The following is a 23838-nucleotide window of genomic DNA, read 5'->3' on the forward strand; positions in this document are numbered from 1 at the left end:
GTACTGTTCTCAGTCGAAAATGTTCGTGAGATGTCAACAACGACTTTTGGCATCAATGACGTAGTTTAGTGATAACTACACTATCAGCTAGGGCCATCTATAGGCAAATTCCGGTTTCATATTTACAAACCTGATACGCTCGATTTGACAGGGATCAGTGCGGACATAGCGCTAATTGTCTAGTGTGCGCTGAATTGGGCAAGAAATCTGGAGTACCGGGCACATCGAATACTCGGCATGTTTGCAACAGCAACGGAAATACGGGGATTTGACTATTTGAGTCCGAATATGCAAACCTGCAATGACGCCGTATTTGACACGGCCCAGATTTGACACAGAGCAAACCGGCTGGAGTATGCTGTATTTGGCAGCAAATGTGGAGTATAACATGCATCCTATTGTGGACATACTTACTATGAAAACGGAGATACATTCAGTTGAATATTTAGGCTTGAATGAGCAAAACTACAAATACGCTGGATTTGACTCGTTCCGTATTTAACATGGCTTAAACCAGATGAAGCGCCTAGTGTATGGCAGTCGATGTGGAATATAACGCGCACCGATTTGTCGACATATCTGCAACAGAAACTGAGTCAAGTCAATCTGAATATTGAACCCTGATCATGCATTACTGCATTTACGCTTGATTTCACGGGGTCCGGATTTGACATAGCGCAAACCAGATGATGAGAGCTGTATTTAATAGCAACTACGGAGTATAAAGCGCATCGAATTTTCCACATATCTGCAATCGAAACGGAGATACGTTGATTTGATTATTTAGGTGTGATAATGCAAAACTGCAGTTGCGTTGGGTTTGACCGGACCAGAGTGGACATAGCGCTAATTGGATGATATTGGTTTAATTTGCAACAAATGTGGAATGCAAGTATTGGCGACACATTTCCAACAGTAGCGGAGATGCGTGGATTTGAATATATAATAATGTATATGAAAAACTGCAATTATGCTGGATTTGTTGGTGATCGGAGATGACATAGTTTAAATCGAATGATGTGCACTGTATTGGCAGCAAATGTGAAGTATAACCTGAGTCGAATTGTCGGCATATCTGTAACAGAATCGTAGATACGTTGATTTGAATATTTATGCACGAATTTGCAAAACTGCAATTACGCGGGTTTGACACGGGCCAGAGTTGACATAGCGCCAGCCCACTAATGTGCGCTGTATTTGGCAGCAAATATGGAGTGGATGTCGGCACATATGCTATAGAGGCGGAGACACATTGATCTGAACGTTTATTCCTGAGTATGCAAAACTACAATTACGCTGCACTTCACAGGGTCCAGAATCGACATAGCCCAAAGCGGCTGATGTGTGCTGTATTTGGCAACAATTTTGGCGTATAACACGCTTTACGTTGTCGGCATATCTGCAACAGAAGCGGAGATACGTTGATTAGAATATTTCAGCCTGAATATGCAAAGCTGAAACTACGTTGGATTTGTCGGAGACCAGAGATGACGTAGCACAAACCCTCCGATGTGTGCTTAATTTGGGAGACAATGTGGAGTATAACACACATAAATTCATCGTCATATCTGCATTAGAAACAGAGATACGTAGATTTGAGTATTTAAGCCTGAATATGCAAAACTGCAATTTCGCTGGATTTCACACGTTCCAGAGTTAACTTAGCGCCAGCCCACTTAGGTGCGCTCTATTTGGCAGCAAATGTGGAGCTACCGCGCATAGTATTTTCGACGTATATCCAATACCAGTGCAGCAGTTGAAAAGTCGCATCCCGGATGATGCGCGCTGTATTTAGTAGTAAATGTGGAATACAACTTGCATAGTATTGTCGACATATCTGTAATAGGAACGAAGATACCTTCATTTGAATATTTAAGCCTGAATATGCAAATTTGCAATTACACAGAATTTGATCGGGTCCAGAGTTGACGTGGCACAACCCGGCTGATTTGGCAGCATATGTGCAGTATTATGCGCATCGAATGGTCGTCATTTGAGCTCTTGAGGCGGATATACGTGGATTTAAATATTTTAGACTGAGTATGCAAAACTGCAAATACGCTGGATTTGACACGGTCCAGAATTGACATTGCACAAACTGGCAGATATGCGCTGTATAGGTTTATTTGAACATCTAAGCATGAATATGCGAAACTACAATCATGCCGGATTTGACTGAAACCAGAGAGGACATAACGGAAACAGGCTGGTGTGCGCTGCATTTGGCAAGAAATGTGGGGTACAAGTCACATCGAATTCTCGACATATTTGCCACAATAACGGAGATACGTTGATTTTATTATTCGTGCATGAGTATCCAAAATTGCAATTACGCTGGATTTAACAATGGTCAGAATCGACATAGCGCAAACCGGCTGATGAGTAATACATTTGGCAGTACGATACTAACTCGAATTGTGGACATATCTGCAACGGAATCCGAAATAGCTTGATTTGAATATTTAATCCTGAAAATGGAAAGCGCTATCAACACCACTCTCAGCAACGCTAACACCTCTCACAACTTGACAACGCTAACAACTCCACTCTCAACAACGCTAACACCTCTCGCAACTCGACAGCGCTAACAACTCTACTCTTCGACTTCTCGATTAACTCCGAGCTCTCGACTCACTCTTATTTCTCGATCAACCGCACAACGCTTCTCGGTCAGCCAATCTTTAAAGTTAAATCGTCCCCTACCATTAGCGTTTGTTTTTCCAACTCTCTAACCTCATTCTATTAACGCTCCGCAAGTACAAGGTGACTTTAGTCACATAGGCTTTCTCCCCGATGTAAACTAACAACCGAAGGACAGACGACATTGTTTTGATCGATTTCTAATGAGGATTTTCCCTCAGGATACTACAATATGTTGACTTGAATATTTAAGCCTGAATATGCAAAACTGCAAATGCACTGAGGTTGGCTGCGTCCACACGTTACATAACTCAAACCAGATAATATGCACTGTATTTGGCAGCGAATATGGAGTATAACGCGCTTCGTTCTGTCGGCATATTTGGAATGCAAACGGCGATACGGTGATTTGAATAATTAATCATGAATATGTATAGCAGCAATTTCGCTGGATTTGACAGAGCCCGCAGTTGACATAGTACAAACCTGCTGATGTGTGGTGCATATGACATCAGATGTGAAATTTAACGGACATCGAATTGTAGCCATATGTGCAATAGAAACGGAGATACATTCATTTGAATATTTTAACCTGAATATGCAAAACTACAATAACGCTGGATTTGACAGGGACCAGAGTTGACATAGCGCAAACCAGCTGACATGCAGTGCACATGACAGCAAATGTGACATATAACGCGCATCGAATTTTTCGAAAATGTTCCGTAGAAACGGACATACCATGATTTGAATATTTACGACTGCAAACGCAATACTACAATTGCGATGGATGTTTCAAGGACCAGATCTGATATGGCTGTAACCAGCTAATGTGCGGTGTATCTGAGTGCAAATATGAAGTGTAACGCGCTATTTATAATCGAAATATATGCAATAGAAGCGGAGATACGTTTTTGTGAATACGTAAGCCTGAATATGCGCAACAGCAGTTACGCTGTGATTGACAGAGCCTAGAGTTGACCGCAAACTTGCAGATGTGCGCTGGTTATGGCATGGGATATGAAATATAACGGGCATCGCATTGTACCCATTTGCGCTATAGAAACGGAGATACGTGGATTTGAATATTCTAACCTGAATATGCAAAACTGCAATTACGCTTGATATGTCAAGGACCAGAGATGATATAGTAGCTCGAGCCAGCTGATGTGAGCTGTATTTGGCAGGCAATGAGGGGTATATCTCGCATCTAATTGACGACAAATCTGCAATTGCAGCGATGATACATTGTAGTTAATATTCAATAATGGGCCTATTACGATACAGATAGTATTATCGTGACTGAAACGCATTGCCGTCTCAGTAAAACCATTTTATTTCAAGCTTCGCGCTACAGTTCTGAATCCGGACAAGACCGTTTCAAGTTCTCGCAAGAGCAAGCAGTCAAATTAAGGTACTTACACGAGTTAGAGTCTAATACATTTTATTGGTCCAACATCGATGGGGCGATCTCGCATCGAAATTTTCAGAGGACCGCGTAACCTTCCAACGACGACCGCCGTACGAGCAGCGGATAAACTTATTTCGTGCCTTAGGTTGCCCTCACCACGTCCTCTACTTCTTGATTCTTGGTTGGTAGCTTTAGCGGCTGCAGGTCCGAGAAATTGCATCTTGACCCGCTTTCTCGTATGTCGCATGTGACGTCTCACTTTCCGCCGTAGACACTTGTCGGATCTACAAACGTTGAACCATTTGCGCGAGACAAGCGCGGCGCTCTGGAGGGACGAGGGATCCAATTTTCGAAGTATCAAGTGCGATACCTCCAGTGGTAGTTCGGAAATGATATCTACTTTACTTGGCACGAACAAACCAACGACGCGTAGTAGAGATCTAAAAAATTCCATGTTGCTTCTACTGTTGCGCGAGCACGACTGACGGTCTGGCTAAGAGTGGAGGCTTATATATGTGCTGTTCGTCACGGTGCACTGCGAGTTCCGGTTCCGGGTGAGAGTGCTGGTCAGGCAGAATCGATGGTATGTGCATGTATTTTCACTTACATCGGGTTCACATTATGATTAGAGTTAGAGGCGCGAAACGGATCTTCATTTGGTTTAGACGTTGTAGTTATGCAATAGAGCAGATATTTACTAGTGTAAATTTGATTGTTATATAATTTGACAAGTAGTCGTGGTAATTAGGTACTCGAGAAGCTAATGACAATGATCCTGGATTCAATAACAAAGCCGCGGTCAACGGGATAACAGAATTCGTTTTCATCCTGATTCCAAGTTGTACCATACTTCCTTATCTACGGTATAGGTAGGACTGAATAAACTCTTTGTCAAAACATAGAATATCCACCGAGTGTTAAGGCTCTTTGTAAGTGGCTAATGTGACCTCGCGAGAGAATGATTTTCCGGCACGATGATGCTGCAGAGGAAAACTATGATGGGTGTGTCTAAGGGCACCAGAACATCGGATACGTGGTGAAATGACTTCGCTCGGAAAGAGATTGAAAGTGACGTTACTGTTAATTGGACAATTTCCATGTTGATGGTTAGAGAAGGATGCTAGTAGCCCTTGAGGGAACGTTGCTAGCGGGAAGCGTCGTCCGTGGATAAATAGATTTCACCTATCATCTCGTCGTTGAAACAAAGACTGTTTGCCTGTTTAGGACTGTTAAGGACTTTAATTAACTAAACCTTAAGGTTTATAATGGGTCCTCAGGCTAGCTAAACATATACGGTTGAGATGTGTTGACATCTGGCAATCATCTTATCCGACGGATAGAGTCTGCGTGTGGCGAGTCACGGGACAGAAACCGTTGGAATGTTTACTGTCACGTGCCGCTACGATTATTTCATTTAAGGACAGCTATAGAATTACTCCATGCCTTTATTAGACAAAACGTTCATCCCTTGACCGCGGCTACGTTCGGTGACTGGTTGTCGCCTCGAGGCCAAGTGCAGTATCACAAGTTTCGAACAATTACAATCGGACTAGATGACTACGATTGTTTAATTACAGCTATGGTAGAATCTAGATTACAATGTTACGGGATTTTCCCAAAATTCCAAACGGAAGGTTCCCGTGTTCTATCATCTCCGATTTATATTTATGCTTGATCTGTCTGGGACCAGTCTGGATATAGCGCAAACTGGCTAGCAAACGATGTATTTGGTAAGAAATGTGGAGTACCAGGCACATCGAATTGTCGACATATCAGCAACAGCAACGGAGATACGTGGTGTTGAATATTTGAGTCTGAATCTGCAAAACAACAATTACACTGCATATAACAGAGACCAGAGTCGATGTTCTGGCGCGCAACACATCTGCACTCCATCCCGCGCGGCTTGGCATCCAACGGTCCACGTGCCATCCTTCGAATCCTCCATAGGCCCAAGGACCCATCATAAAGCCGAAATCCCAACTGCATTGTTCGCACATATGGCCTAAGTCAATCTGTTTGCCCGAAAAGACTTTCTAATTCTAGAAGTGTTTTCGGTCGGTTTTTAGAAAGGTCCTTGGGTTTATTACGCCCTCTTAAGAATTACGGAGAAGGCGGGTATTGGCCTAACGAAAAAAGCGGACATCTACCTAACGGAAAATCTGAGATTTCCCATAAACAATGTTGCCTAGGACCCACGTTGGTAGGAGGCTTCTTCCTCCTCTCTTCCTTTCTAACATTAGTCATAACCAATCGGCATCGCGGATCATTGCCCTCACTTTCCTAACTAACAATGTAATCAACGAATCCGCGATCTTCGCTCAAAGGGCACACCAATACCGAGCTTCGTACTCACATCAGAATAAACTTTAGAGTAACATCATCTCTCACGGTTACTAGAGTTCCTGCAATCCCTATAACTCTTACCGTTCCTATATGTCTCAGAGTTCCATCGTCTCTCGCGGTGACTAAAGTTCCTGCAATCCCTATAACTCTCACCGTTCCTATATCTCTAAGAGCCTCCTATTTCTCTCACAGTATCCAGAAGTCCGACAGCTCCTACAGCTCTCACGGACCTAGAGCTCCTATAGCTCACACTCTCATCTAAGAATAATCCATTTCTTCGTTTTCTGTATCTTAAGCAACGGCGTTCTTACTCAGTGTGATTGTATAAATCGTTGGAAATACATATATTTTTTATAACTTTGTGACCCCCAGTGTTATACCACAACGACTACACCTATTATCCTAAGCGAAATACGGGGATCGAACTATCCGTGGAGTCGATTATTCCAATCGTAACGGGAATTTACGACTCCCATTGACGCGTGTTCAAACGAACGCGTCTCCCCGCGATAGCTCGAAAATACAGTCGACATAGCGCAAACCGAATTAGTACTGTATTTGGCTGTAATTGTGGAGTATAGCGCGCATCGCATTTGCGATATGTATCCAATAGCAGCGCTGATACGTTGGTTTGAACATTTAGGCATGAATATGCAAAACAGCAATTACGCTGAATCTGTCAGTGACCAGAGAAGACGTAAGACAGAAGAGATGATATAATCGGAAGATGTGCTCTGTGCTCACCAGCAAATCAGGAGCATAACGCTCACCGAATTGTCGTCATATCTGCCATAGAAACGAAGATACGTTGCTTTCGATATTCAAGCATGAATATGCTAAACTGCTATTATGGTGTATTTGACAGGGACAAGAGTGAACAAAACGCTAACCTACTGATGTGCGCTGTATATGACATCAGTTGTCAAATATAACGCGCACCGAATTGTCTGTAAGTGTGCCATAGAAACGGAGATTCGTTGGTTGGAATATTTAATACTGAATATGTAAGGCTGCAAATACGCAGGGTTCGGCTGGGTCCCGATTTTACATGTATCAAACGGAATAACGTGCACTGTGTCTGGCAGCAAATTTGGAGTATAGCGAGCCTCTAATTGTAGCCATATGTGCCATAGAATCGGAGATACGTCGGTTTGAATACTTAATCCTGAATATACGAAACTGCAACTACGCTGGATCTGGCTGGGTCCAGATTTTACATAGCGTAAACCGGATGATGTGCACTGTACTTGGCATCAGATGTGGAATATAACGCGCATCGCATGGCCAATGTTTCTGGAAAACAAGCGGAGATACCTTGATTCGAATATGTAAGCATTAATATCCAAAACTGCAATTTCGATGGATTTCTCCGAGTCCAGTCTTGACAGTGTGCAAACGGGCTGATGTGTGCTGTATTTGGCAGCAAATGTGCAGTATTACGTACATCCTATTGTCGACGTACCTACAATGGATACGGAGATACTTTCACTTGAATAACAAGGCTTGAATATGCAAAACTACAAATACGCTGGATTTGACTCGGTCCGGATTTAACACGGCTAAAACCAGATGAAGCGCTCTGCGTATGGCAGTCAATGTGGAATATAACGCGCATCGTATTGTCGACATATGTGCTATTGAATCGGAGTCACGTTGATTTGAATATTTAAGCGTGAGCATACAAAATTGCATTTGGGCTGGATTTTGCAAGGACCAGAGTTGACACAGCACAATCTAGCTGATGGGCAATGTAGCTACAGCAAATGCGGAGTACAAGGCGTATGGAATTGTCGACATATGTGCAAAAGAAGCGGCGAATCTTTGAATGCAATATTAAGCATTAACAAAAAAAACTACAATTACGCTGGATTTTACAGGGTCCAGAGTTGACATAGCACAGACCGGCTGATTTGGCATCATATGTGGAGTATTCTGCGCATCGAATAGGCGACATAGAAACCAAGCTACGTTCATTTGAATATGTAGTATTTGAACATTTCGCCTGAAAATGCATAATTGCAAATACGCTAAGTTTGGCTGCGCCCACACGTTACATAACTCAAACCAGATAATGTCCTTTGTATTTGGCTGCAAAAGTGGCGTATATCGCGCATCGAATTGTCGGCATATCTGCAATGCAAACGGCGATACGGTGATTTGAATAATTAATCATGAATATGCAAAGCAGCAATTTCGCTCGGTTTGACAGAGACCGGAGTTGACATGGTACAAACCAGTAGATGTGCGGTGCACATGACATCGGATGTGAAATGTAACGGGCATCGCTTTGTCGCCATATGTGCAATGGAAACGGAGATACATTCATTTGAATATGTTAACCTTAATTTGTAAAACTGCAATTACGCTTGATATGTCGAGGACCAGAGATGATATAATAGCACGAGCCAGCTGATGTGAGCTGTATTTGGCAGGCAATGAGGAGTATATCTCGCATCTAATTGACGGCAAATCTCCAATCGCAGCGGTGATACGTTTTATTTAATATTCAATAATGGGCCTGTTACGATACCGATAGTAATAGCGTGACTGAAACACATTGTCGTCTCAGTAAAACCATTTTATTTCAAGCTTCACGCTACAGTTCCGAATCCGGACAAGACCGTTTCACGTTCTCGCAAGAGCAGGAAGTCAAATTATGGTACTTACACGAGTTAGAGTCTAATACATTTTATTGGTCCAACATCGATGGGGCGATCTCGCATGGAAATTTTCGGAGGACCGCGTAACCTTCCAACGACGACCGCCGTACGAGCAGCGGATAAACTTATTTCGTGCTTTAGGTTGCCCTCACCACGTCCTCTACTTCTTGATTCTTGGTTGGTAGCTTTAGCGGCTGCAGGTCCGAGAAATTGCATCTTGACCCGCTTCCTCGTATGTCGCATGTGACGTCTCACTTTCCGCCGTAGACACTTGTCGAATCTACATACGTTGAACCATTTGCGCGAGACAAGCGCGGCGCTCTGCAGGGACGAGGGATCCAATTTTCGAAGTATCAAGTGCGAAACCTGCAGTGGTAGTTCGGAAATGATATCTACCTTACTTGGCACGAACAAACCAACGACGCGTAGTAGAGATCTAAAAAACTCCATGTTGCTTCTACTGTTGCGCGAGCACGACTGACGGTCTGGCTAAGAGTGGAGGCTTATATATGTGCTGTTCGTCACGGTGCACTGCGAGTTCCGGTTCCGGGTGAGAGTGCTGGTCAGGCAGAATCGATGGTATGTGCATGTATTTTCACTTACATCGGGTTCACATTATGATTAGAGTTAGAGGCGCGAAACGAATCTTCATTTGGTTTAGACGTTGTAGTTATGCAATAGAGCAGATATTTACTAGTGTAAATTTGATTGTTATATAATTTGACAAGTAGTCGTGGTAATTAGGTACTCGAGAAGCTAATGACAATGATCCTGGGTTCAATAACAAAGCCGCGGTCAACGGGACAACAGAATTCGTTTTCATCCTGATTCCAAGTTGTACCCTACTTCCTTATCTACGATATAGGTAGGACTGGATATAGGTAGATGGATATACGATATATACTGGATATACGATATAGGTAGGACTGAAGAAACTCTTTGTCAAAACATAGAATATCCACCGAGTGTTAAGGCTCTTTGTAACTGGCTAATGTGACCTCACGAGAGAATGATTTTCCGGCACGATGATGCTGCAGAGGAAAACTATGATGGGTGTGTCTAAGGGCACCAGAACATCGGATTCGTGGAGAAATGACTTCGCTCGGAAAGAGATTGTAAGTGGCGTTACTGTTAATTGGACAATTTCCATGTTGATGGTTAGAGAAGGATGCTAGTAGCCCTTGAGGGAACGTTGCTAGCGGGAAGCGTCGTCCGTGGAAAAATAGATTTCACCTATCATCCCGTAGTTGGAACAAAGACTGTTTGCCTGTTTAGGACTGTTAAGGACTTTAGTTAACTAAATCTTAAGGTTCATAATGGGTCCGCAGGCTAGCTAAACATATACTGTTGAGAAGCGTTGACATCTGGCAATCATCTTATCCGACGGATAGAGTCTGCGTGTGGCGAGACACGGGACAGAAACCGTTGGAATGTTTACTGTCACGTGCCGCTACGATTACTTCATTTCAGGACAGCTATAGAATTACTCCATGCCTTTATTAGACAAAACGTTCATCCCTTGACCGCGGCTACGTTCGGTGACTGGTTGTCGCCTCGAGGCCATGTTCGGTATCACAAGTTTCGAACAATTACAATCGGACTGGATGACTACAATTGTTTAATTACCGCTACCGTAGAATCTAGATTACAATGTTTCGGGATTTTCCCAAAATTCCAAACGGAATGTTGCGGTGTTCTTTCATCTGCGACTTATATTTATGTCGCTGGTAGTTCTTACGCATTAGCTTATCGACGGCCTGGCTGGGAACGATCAGGGAAGCGAACTTTTCTGCCCGCGCGCCTGGAGTGATGAATTCCAGAGTCGTCTTCGTTTTGCTCATCTCAAACATCAGGTGGTATTATTACTTCGCGATTTTCGCTGTAATGGTGTTCAATGTTACCGTGCAATAAAAATTCACGCATTTCGGATGGTCTAAGGGTACGATTACGTTCTTGTTGCTAACTTCAATCGCAATGGTCCCTTTTGCTCTCGATATAAATTGATGCGGTCCGCCGTAGGGTGGTTGTAAGGGGTATCCGATGGCATCGTGACGTAGAAATACGTAAGACGATGTTTCGAGTGGAACACGGAGGTTTCTTTTTCGCCGTGTCGCGTAATCGGATGAGGCCTGATCTTTTCTATTCGTAGTTTTAGACGGCTTCCGTATTTCGACTTGGCCTGTTGCTTCGTTGGTACACAGAATTCTGCCGGCAATCGTATGCCGGTGCCATAAATCATTTCGGCTGTCGTCGTTTTCACGTCCGTAATAACTGTTCGTATGCCAAATAAAACTGTTGGCAAGATTTCTACACAGTTGCTCGTATCGTGGCATTTGATTGCTGCTTTTAGTTGACGGTGCAGGCGCTCTACCATCCCGTTGGTCGCGGGGTGATAGGCTGTCGTTCGTAAATGCCTAATGCCCAGGAACAGGCATAATTCGTTAAATATGTTTGATTGGAACTGGCGTCCTTGATCGGTCCTTATCCTTAAAGGTACGTCGAAACGGAATATCCACGTGGAAAGGATGGCTGAAACAACGGTTGCCGCCTCCATGTCGGCGATGGGAACGGCTTCGGTCCAACGCGAAAAACGATCGATTTTCGCCAGGCAATGTCGGTATCCTAGCGTACCGTGTCTGGGGGGGTTTGTCATAAGGTCATCGACGTCCTGTAGCTGTTGATCGCTGAGGCATTTGCCCAGCGTCACGTTCCTAATTATGCTCTAGCAGTTTATATTTCTCTAGGCAAGTTGTTTGAATGAACTATAATTTATACCTGTTAAATCAGTGTATACTTAATTGAACCACCCCGATGATCCTAACAGAAATAAGGTTATCGATCTGTTCGTGGCTGTTAGGAACATGATACATTTACACTGTACATGTGAATGTGCGTGTAAGCGTCAGAGGACGTCGAGGCCTTAGTTGGGACAAAAGACAAGAGTCAGTCGTTTCAAGTATCTGGAAGAGTTGGTTGGCAACAAGCGTGCGTGCGAGTAGGATTTCGAGGTCTTTAGAGTATAAGATATATGTATAACTGTTGTGTGCTAAATAAAGGGAATTATTTGTATTTCCGAACCCCTTCTATGTCCTTACAGTGGCGTCGATTATCTGATGGTAACGGTTACGACTCTCGTTTACGCGAAACATAGTTGATTTTGTTTAAATGCTAGATATAGTTTCACGTGAGTAGGGGCAGAAGGAAAGAAGGGTATACACGAATCATTTATAAACCACTTAAGAAGTATGGGCGAAAATGATTTGAAAGAGTATTTCTTTACTCAACTTGCCTTATTTTCATATTGCTATTATAACATAAATGTCATGGTAGAAACCCGGATGATAAATAAATGGCTTATTTCGTTAAACAAATTATTGCCTTTCTGAATTAAATTAGATACTTTCAATAATCCTCAACTACGAAATTTATGTTGACTCTTCTATAAATGGTGCATGCCTGTCAGTGAGATATTATAAGAACGAAGAGTTTACCATTAAAACTTTAAGATTTCGACAAAAGTTTTAAAGCGTAGGCGTCACTGTGTAGGTACGTAGGTAGGTAAATTGAGGTCAACCGGATGTAGAGTTAGTGCCGCATTGACTACGCTGGTCTTTACCTTTCTCTCATTGCGTTCGTCAGATAATAAATATAATTTACATGTTATTATAAACTGTATTATAAATTATTATAAATTTTTGTACATAATATATATTGTTGAGGTAAATAAATTCAAAATTGAGGGAACAACGAATTCAAGTATTATCCTGTGCTTTCGGGTTACTATTGGTGGCGGGGCAGTAGCCGCTTGGGGTACGTGGGCGTTGCCTCTGGGCCGCTTCGGTCAATCTCACTCCGCGAGTAGTTGGGAGCGGCTATGTCGAAGTCAGTTATGAAAGTGCGCAGTGGTTTCTCAGTCTGATTCGTGTATTTTCCATGTATGTCATATCAGATTTCTTGGATATTATTTCGTCACAGTGTAAAATGTGTCTTTTTTATACTTGCGAACTGGTTAATTCTATCGTTGTTACTGAATATTGTAATATTCTGGTACATTAGTGTATTTGTAATGGTATAAAATGGATTCGGAAATACAAATAATTCCCTTTATTTAGCACACAACATTTATACATATATCCTATACTCTAAAGACCTCGAAATGCTACTAGCACGCACGCTTTTTGTCAACCGGCTCCTCCAGATACTTCTAACGCCTGACTCTTGTCTTTTGTCCCAACTAAGGCCTGGACGTCCTCTGACGCTTACACGCACATTTACATGTACAGTTTAAATGTATCATGTTCCTAACACGCCTCCTTACATTTATACTGTACACTTAATCGTAGTTACATGCTTTGACGAATTGCGTAACAGAAACTTTAACACTTATTGCCTTATCTACATTTCTCTTAGTATACATTCATCCATGACCTAAACCTATCGAATTTCTCTCTACGCTGTGCCTTCGTAAAAATATCCGCAGTATTTTCGCCTGTAATTACTTTAAATATGTTTATCTTATTCTCCTTTAAGCACTCGTGAACGTAGTGCTAATGAACTTCAATGTGTTTAGAATTTTTTGTAAAATTTCCGTGCTTTGCTATACTTATCACTCCAGAGTTATCCTCATAAATTTTTACAGGGTTATCGTCTAGATTTACATTGAAGATTTTCATAATTTCCCTAATGGACATTAATTCACTCACCGCTTCCGATAGAGCTACATACTCTGCATACGTCGAGTCTTTTGTCACACACCTTTGTTTTTTAGACTTCCAACCAATTACATTTCCATACAATCTAATTACATATTCAGAAGTCGATTTCCTTTCTAAATGATCTCCTGCCTAATCAGCGTCCACATAACAATCCATCGTTTCACATTTTTCGTTCCTTTTATAATCTAATCTTAAATCTCTAGTCCGGTACAAATATTTCAATATTTGCATTGCATATTTAAAGTGTGTCTCATTACAACAATCTTGAAATCTACTCAAATAATTCACACTATAATTTCTATCGGGTCTGGTATTTTCACTAATATACAACAATGCGCCAATTAAATTTTTGTATCCAATATCCTCTCTATTTATCTCAGCTTTTTCAATTCTTAAGTTGGTCTCCATAGGTGTACAGTACAATTTGCTATTTTGTAACTTACATTTGTTTGCTAATGATTCAATGTATTTCTTTTGGCTTAATCTTATTTCATTTTTGAAATAATCATAGTCTATATTTATTCCAAGATATTCTTTGACTTCATCTAAATCTTTCATTTCAAATCTATTAGTTAATAAGTTCTTTACCCTTTGTATCTTCCTTTTATTTTTACTACAAATTAGCAAATCGTCTACATACATTAGCAAATAAACAACATTTTCTCCCTCTCCATGTGTATATAGGCACAACTCTATGTTATTCTTCTTAAAACCTAATCTCGTCACATACTTATCAAGACACTCATACCACTCCCTTCGACTTTCTTTTAACCCATAAAGCGCTTTCGATAGTTTACAAACTCTATTCGTTCCGTCCGCATATCCCTTTGATTGATTTACATATACCTCCGAGGTTACTTCACCATTTAAAAAAGCAGTTTCGACATTCATTTGCTCGATAATTAATCCATTTCGACAACAACATGTTAGCAATATCTTAAAGGTCTGATTACTCGCTACTGGGGAGTATATGTCATCAGCTATGTTTCTTTGTTGGAATCCTCTTACCACTAATCTAGTCTTATACCTGTCATCTGATTTTCTCGTGTAAACCCATTTTACATCTAATACGTCTTTGCCTTTTACCCTTTCCAACAATTTCCCAGTTTTATTCTTATAAAGTCATTCCATTTCCTTATCCATAGCTTGTTTCCAATCTTCACTATCTTCGCAACAAATCGCCTCCTCAAATGTACAAAGGATATCTACTCTACAATAATTTGCATGGATTTCACTAATGTTTTCTTTTTCTGGATATCTTACTGGAGTTCTCTTATTACGTGTAGATCTTCTAGGGATGTTTATGCTTTCAAGACTGTTATCATTTTCATCTTCCCTATTTTCTAACTCTTCCTTATTCATGTTTACCAATAAATCATTATCCTCAATGTCATCGTTATCTTTATCGAATGAATTCTCCACAAAACCGATACATTTTGTGTCTGTTTCTATGACCTCTACATGTCTCGCTATTGTTATTTTCCCACCTAATAAGACTCTGTAACCTACTTCACTATATCCAAACAAAATTCCCATATCTGCCTTCTTATCCCATTTTGAAACTCTCTTTTGTTCTTACAAAAACTTTACTTCCATATAGATGTAGATTTTCAACACTCCCGAAGAATATTTCCAAAGGTGTCTTTCTCTCTATTGTATTTGCCAGTATTCGATTTTTCAAGTATACCGCTGTCCAATCAATTTCCAGCCAGTACATTTTATGTACTTTCGCTTCCACTAACAAGCAACGCGCCATGTCCATCACTGTTCTATTATACCTTTCCGTTGTCCCGTTTAATTCATGTACGTAGGTTGGGCAATTATTTATTCTGATACCTTTATCCCTAGCAAATTTATAAATTCGATTATTCAAGTACTCTTTTCCATTATCACATCTGAATATTATAAACCTCTTGCCAGTTAAATTCTCGGCTTCATTTACAAACTGTACGAAACAATCAAAGACCTCATCTTTTGATTTTATACAATAACTTCTAGCTATTTTGCTATAATTATCGATAAATGAGATGAAATGTTTCTCTTCATTGAATTCGGTAGTCTTAAAACCGCACACGTCCGAGTGAATTATTTCCATTATCTCCATAGCCTTGGTTCGATTATTTTTGAATGGTAAATTTTGCATTTTCCTTTCCATACACACCCTACATTTCAAAAATTCCTTTTTAAATTCATTCGTTATACCAGTAACTAGCTGCTCTTTACCCAAAATATTTAAATATTTAAAATTTACGTGTCCTAGCATCCTATGCCATCTTTTCCTTTTACTCATATCACTACGTTCGGCGCTGTTTGCTAAGTGCTCCTTCCCTTTCAATATACTTTTCATTCTATATGTTCCCTTTTCTTTAACCGCTACTGCTGTAAGCTTATTGTCCTCATCTATTACTTTTGCAATATTTCCTATTGAAATGACCTTGTTCCTATTATCTGTTAACTTGCCTAAACTAATCAAGTTTGCGGACATTTCTTTCGCGCAAAAAACATTATCCACATTTATTTCATTTTGCATTCCAAAAGCTTCAAAATAACTTATAACATTCCCTAATTTTGTTGCCTTTCGATCTATTATCGCCTAAATATATATTTACCGGTTCTTTAAGGTCAATACATTTATCGAAATAATTTACGCTGTTTATTATGTGATCTGTGCAACCGCTATCTAATAGCCACATTACTTCATTATTACTTATCTCGTTCGCCTCGCCGCTGTGTGCTGCGTGCGCCGTTGCTATCCATGTGCTTTATCTTGAGATACCATGCTCGCTCGTGCCGGTTGTTGACTGACGATGGAAATTTCCATGTCCCCTGCTCGTATTTCCTTTGTTTCCTCCTCCTCTGCTGCGACAACGTGTTGACCCAAGCCAAAAACTGATACTGTTTCCCACTTCGACGCCATTTTGACACTCTCTCGCAAAATGTCCTACTCTTCCACATCTGAAGCATCCTTCCTTTTTTGCAGAATAGGCGTTGGTTTGCATTTCTCCTCGATTGGACTTATTTTTCTTCACCGCTATTTCAATTTTATTTTTTACATACACTGCCGTTTGATTTTCGGCTTTCAGTGCATCTACTATATCCGCTATGTAGCTGTATTCTTCGGGTAACGTAATCAGCATGTAAGTTAGTTTTTCCCTCTCACTCACTTGTGCGCCAGCACATTTTAATTCGTTTATTAATTTTTCGAAACCGCTAAATAACGATGCTGAATCACTGTAGTTCTCAAGTTTTATCTTTTCCAATCTCCTTCTGCATACGACCTGTAGTGCCGTCGACTCTTTCAAGTTTCATTTCATCAAACTTTTTTACTATCTCATACGCCGTTTTTTCTTCTCTAATATATTCCAATTGTCTGTTTGTGATGGCACTATAAATTATATTTATTGTCTTCGGATCCTTTTTGTCCCAGTCTTCACTGTCTGTTTCTGTCTTCACCCTAGTTGTGACAACCTCGCATTCTCTATACTTGAGAAACGTTGTTATTCTTTGCTTCCACATACCGTAAATATTCATCGAAAATAGGTATCATGATTTCCAATCTCTCCATATTAAATGATTCCTTATCAGTTACTCAAGCGTTCCTACGTGCTCGAGGTGTATTTTTCCTCTTTGTAACCTTTGAACGTTTCTTTCTTTACTGAACACTCACTCGATCTAACTCGCAATATTGAAAACCATGCACTAAAATAACTGGCAAAACTATGAACCACGCTCTGCTACCATGTAAAGATATAGAATGGACTCGGAAATACAAATAATTCCCTTTATTTAGCACACAACAGTTATACATATATCTTATACTCTAAAGACCTCGAAATCCTACCCGCACGCACGCTTGTTGTCAACAGACTCTTCCAGATACTTCTAACCACTGACTCTTGTCTTTTGTCCCAACTAAGGCCTGGACATCCTCTGACGCTTATACACACATTCACATGTACAGTGTAAATGTATCATATTCCTAGCAGAATTGTTATGCGACTGATGCATCAACATACCATGCAAGAAGAATTGGAAACTAGGACAAAAAGGAAGAGCTTTGAAAGAGATACTTATAGTCATAGTAAACGACAAAAAATTCGTAGATGTTCAAGTGAATCTGACGAGGAGGATATTGATGAAAAGGTAGTTGACAATAGAAGAATACAAGTAATAACACAAGAGTCAAACAATCTCCTCGATAACGGCAAAAGTATGATGCGAATGATGGGATATAAGGCGGTTACGGCCTCGGAAATAATGAACAAGGTCGTTTAGAGTCAGTTCAAGCACCTAGACAGCATGGTCGCAGAGTCTTTGGACATCATGTTCCTGGACATGAAGATTCAGGTCTTAAATGGAATCCTGCAGAGGAAGTTATAAAGTTTGTAAAAGATATGAAATGGTGATATGAAAAGTTGACCACAGATGATGAAATTGATTTCTGTTGTGAAGATATAGTGAAAACTGTTATCAATGCGAAAACGGTATTCGCCCATTTGGATGACGTTGATGTGCGTCGAGCAAGGACACGTTGTAATCCTCATGAAACAATTCGTGGTGCATTTTTTTTAAATCGTGCTACTGTTAAAACTGCAAATACAGATAGAGCATGTAACTTTATGTTTACTAACCCAAAAGGTTTGAGGGAGAATGGGCTGCTATACTTTGCAGATGTATGTGCTGGACCAGGAGGTTTTAGGGAACATGTTCTATGGCGAAAGAAATGACGTGCTAAAGGATTTGCTCTTACTTTAGAAAATGAACATGATTTCAAATTAGAAGATTTTTATGCGGGTCCTTGTGAAACATTTCATCCATACCACGGACCAAAGGAAAGTGGTGATGTCTTTGACCCAGAAAATGAAGAGGCATTTACAAATCATATAATGCAGCATACCCATGGCAAAGGAGTACATTTTGTGATGTCTGATTGAGGATTCTCAGTAGAACGACAAGAAAATGTACAAGAAATTCTTTCAAATCAACTGTATCTTTGTCGATGTTTAATAGCATTGATGGTTGAAAGAGAGGGTGGTGATTTTGTGACAAAATTATTCAACCTTTTTACACTCTTTAGTGCTGGTTTAGTTTATTTAATGTATCGCTGCTTTGAAGAAGTTTGTATTTTTAAACCAAACTCTTCTAGACCAGGAAATTCAGAAGGTTACATAATATGTAAGAAGAAACGATCTGGGGTACAAGATTTTGTTGAATATCTGAAGCATGTTAATCGTCTGCTTTTAAAAGGTGGTGTAAATGACGACGTTTTACAACTAGTATCATATAATGAATTAAAAAGAGAGAAACAATTTGTTCAATATCTACGTGCTTCTAACAAAGATTTGGCCGGAAAGCAAATACTCGACCTGTGTAAAATTGCAGCATTTTATGCGGATAATACTCTTGTTGAGACAAAACAAGCTGATATACGCAAACAATATCTAGAGTATTGGAATTACCACCAAATACACTTGTAAACGCAGAGGTTGTATATGAAATAACTAAGGAGTTTATATATCAGCAAAAAGTACTTGCATTGCATATTATAGATGCATTCTACTTAGGAGAAGTGGACATTAGCAAAAAATATTTGAGGAGCAGGTAAGCAACTGAATGTTATTGAGTTCAATAATTAACTTTTAGATTTCCAGTAATGAAATGTTTTTTCAAGAAGTACGTTCATGTAATACTAATGTATGACTGTTGTTTAAAGGAACGAGGAAGCGACGTTGTTCTGTGAAGCTTTGTGGAAACCAGCAGGAAATAACTATACTCGAATACGTGCCAAAGATCTACTTCCTGTTGGTACATATATCTGTGAAAAGTTGTGACTAACACAGCGTAAAATGAAAAATAATTCCGATGCCATAGTATACGAACTTCCAGAAAAGACATTAGATGTTAATGGTTATAATAAGGGCAAATTATATTTCATACAACAGAGTGTAATATTTTTAAGAAGCACCGGAAATCCTTGGAATCGGTATGTCAGTAAAACACATTCCATAAAGTATGTCTTTAATTGAAAAACAAACGAGAAGCTATTCGACCTTCATAGACCAAGTTCAGCAGAAGCAAGTTTCGTTAAATCTTTTAAAGGTCGCCTTATTTGTCATTGGCCTAATGATTCATCACTTACTATAAACAGATTTGCAAAATTTATTAAAGATAAGTGTCCGGCATACAATACGTGCTTAGAATATTAAAACTACAGGCTGTACATATATTCGTACACGACTTGATCCGCATAGATGTCAAACAGATTAATTCCGTTAATTTGACTGTTATTTCAAATATGAAATACTTGTGATATATTTCAGTATTTAGCATTATATTTGTATAGAAATAGAAGTGTAGCGGTACATGTGTCATAGGACAAAGCAAATAACGTCGTTGACGCCTCGAAGTACCTAGACCGCTGAGCTACAATTAATGTAAAAACAATGTCACCGCAACCAGCAATTGTCGTCAGGTAGGCAAATACGAATTCTTTTAACCCCCCCTCCCCCGGCGACTAGTATAGGTAGCCTTAACTCAAATACATCTGACGCTTACAACAACAAAGACTCCGTTATTAGTCCACATGACCTTCGTCCTCTTCACACACGACAACTACAGAGGTAATACCGGAAAATATAATTAATAAGATGGTCTTCTGAGTGGTTTAATTGCAATACTATTTGGGATGAAATATACTTTTTCAAATCATATGCGGCATTTCGTATAATAACTGAATGGTTATAGGAAAGAATGATGACGTTAAACTGTACGATACGATTGCATAGCATATTTTATAATTGTATAACAAATATTTCCCGCAGGGAGGGCTCGCTTATGTGAGCCTATGAGGGCTGGCAAAACCACTTTGCCGAAGCCAGGGGGACCGTCGGGACAAGGGTCCCGCTTACGTGAGTCCCTATGTACTCCGCAGGGAAGGTCGTCGGAGGTGTAAGGCGTTTAATTAATATTACATCCTCTCTACGTGGCCTTGGGCAGTAGCGCACCCACGATCCTGATGCCAAGGATGGGACCGCCGGGATAAGTTCCCGGGTACAAAAGTACCTTGAGGCCCCCGCTTACGTGAGTCCCATCTGGAACTGCCGAGATCGGTTAGCAGGTCGCTGGCCGGCTGTCACGTGGTCGTACATCCATACGATAGTCCCACCAACGACTAAGGTTGGTACCACGGGCGATCGAGTTACAGCCCGGAGGGAGTAGCGACCCCTCTGATCGGCCAATTAATGGGTATGGACTCGTGGTGGCAGTGGTTGATGGACAAGATGCTGGCAAGAGGGCAGATTTAAGCTGGAGACTCCACCGAATGGACTTCGGCGGATGAGCAGCGTCCCACCTGCTCCGAAACCGTACTGGTGAGACGGGAGGGCTTAGAATGTGCCCCGTTCGACCTGATACGAGCGACAGCTCCTGCAGACTAAGCTGATCCAGGGAGCAAGGTATTGGGTGCCTTGTGCGATGGTTGGGCGTAATCTCAACTCCTATGGTCCTAGGGGGCCCGGCTACTGTGTGGAATTATAATCGAGGAAAGCACCCGTTACCAAAAGACAATGCTATTTGTATAACAAATATTTAGTCGACACAATTTGTCTTTATTTGGAATGATTAGATACCTGCTTGTGGCAGCTGCTCCCATAATAGAATAAGTTGCAGTACCTTAGTCTACAATCCATTACTTCCCAACATCAATATTTGACTCAGGTCTTTTATAATGAAATATGTAGAGGACAGGGTATATGGGACTTTTGACCGTCAGACTTATTTGAGGTTATCGATTGTCTTCGTAATCGCCGAATTTACTTAAAATAATAAGGTACGGTACAGCCTATGGGCCCTGAGTCGTAGAAACAATGTGTAAAGATATTACATAAATGTTCGTCACGAAATTCAGCAGATCGCTCGTTGATACTCGTAGGTATTCGAAGATACTTTACTCTTTGGGTTGCCTCGGTTTACTTATACTGGTCGGGGCGGAAGTCGGAAGATTCAAAATCGACTTTGTTCGAAGTAGCGGCAACATTTTTATGCTCCGAGTGTATTTACTTGTATCCTTACGATCCTGACACTCCGAGGCAAAATAACAATAGGATTTGAATTTCCCTCTGGCTCATATGCCGCAACAAATTTTTATAGTTTGTGCTCATGTATAGGTACTTATGAACTATCTAAAATATATAATAAGCTGAAGTACTGTAGGGAAGTAATTTACAGTGTTACTAGGTTTGGTTACATATTTCAATATCGTTCACGCCATCGCAAAAGCTAGTATGATGCTGCGTCGGCGTATATGCACACAGGGAGGTGATGGACGAGGCGAGGATGATAGCCTCCCGCGAAGTAGCGCCTGGCCCTGACGGAGTCCCGTGACGGGTATGATGGGAGATGATGCGGGTCATGGCACCTAGACTGCGACTTCTATTTACATCGTGATCGAAGGAGGGTGCCAACCCTCGGATATGGCGCACGGCGAGGCTGGTATTGCTTCGGAAGGAGGGACGACCAGCCCTTGTATCGTCCGGTATGCCTATAGGATGAAGTGTGCAATTTCTTCCAAAGAATCATTGCCAGAATCATTGTACTGTTCTCAGTCGAAAATGTTCGTGAGATGTCAACAACGACTTTTGGCATCAATGACGTAGTGTAGTGATAACTACACTATCAGCTAGGGCCATCTATAGGCAAATTCCGGTTTCATATTTACAGACCTGATACGCTCGATTTGACAGGGATCAGTGCGGATGTCACGTAAAATAAAAGAGAAATTTTGTAAGAAGAAGAAAACTTTATTTTTACTTCGTTTATACAATTATAAGACACTTCCGAGCTCTAGCCGTGACCGTACGAGAGTGAGTCTCTTACAATCTTGTTACATTCGGTCATCTGTTCTCTCATTATCCCCATTACCCTGTAGGCGTACGTGACCGTTGCTACGCTTCTGGAACATTTGGTGGAAGGACCGTTAGGCCATAAATGAATCCTCAGGTACTCCGCCAATATACATTGTCGCCAAGGTCGCCATGTGTTTCTCTCGTCGGTCCATCGGGTTCGAAGTATGCCGACCGGGACACCATCCTGCCCGCGGTGTGTGTGTGTCCTGGTCTCTGATGTGATTTACGTTACACGGACATAGCGCTAATTGTCTAGTGTGCGCTGAATTGGGCAAGAAATCTGGAGTACCGGGCATATCGAATACTCGGCATGTCTGCAACAGCAACGGAAATACGGGGATTTGAATATTTGAGTCTGAATATGCAAACCTGCAATGACGCCGTATTTGACACGGCCCAGAGTTGACATAGAGCAAACCGGCTGGAGTATGCTGTATTTGGCAGCAAATGTGGAGTATAACATGCATCCTATTGTGAACATACTTACTATGAAAACGGAGATACATTCAGTTGAATATTTAGGCTTGAATGAGCAAAACTACAAATACGCTGGATTTGACTCGTTCCGTATTTAACATGGCTTAAACCAGATCAAGCGCACAGTGTATGGCAGTCGATGTGGAATATAACGCGCACCGATTTGTCGACATATCTGCAACAGAAACTGAGCCACGTCGATCTGAATATTGAACCCTGATCATGCATTACTGCATTTACGCTCGATTTCACGGGGTCTGGATTTGACATAGCGCAAACCAGATGATGCGAGCTGTATTTAATAGCAACTACGGAGTATAAAGCGCATCGAATTTTCCACATATCTGCAATCGAAACGGAGATTCGTTGATTTGATTATTTAGGTGTGATAATGCAAAACTGCAGTTGCGTTGGGTTTGACCGGACCAGAGTGGACATAGCGCTAATTGGATGATATTGGTTTAATTTGCAACAAATGTGGAATGCAAGTATTGGCGACACATTTCCAACAGTAGCGGAGATGCGTGGATTTGAATATATAATAATGTATATGAAAAACTGCAATTACGCTGGATTTGTCGGTGATCGGAGATGACATAGTTTAAATCGAATGATGTGCACTGTACTGGCGGCAAATGTGAAGTATAACCTGAGTCGAATTGTCGGCATATCTGTAACAGAATCGT

Source organism: Bombus affinis, unplaced genomic scaffold (assembly GCF_024516045.1).
Source record: "Bombus affinis isolate iyBomAffi1 unplaced genomic scaffold, iyBomAffi1.2 ctg00000081.1, whole genome shotgun sequence".
Lineage (NCBI taxonomy): Eukaryota > Metazoa > Arthropoda > Insecta > Hymenoptera > Apidae > Bombus > Bombus affinis.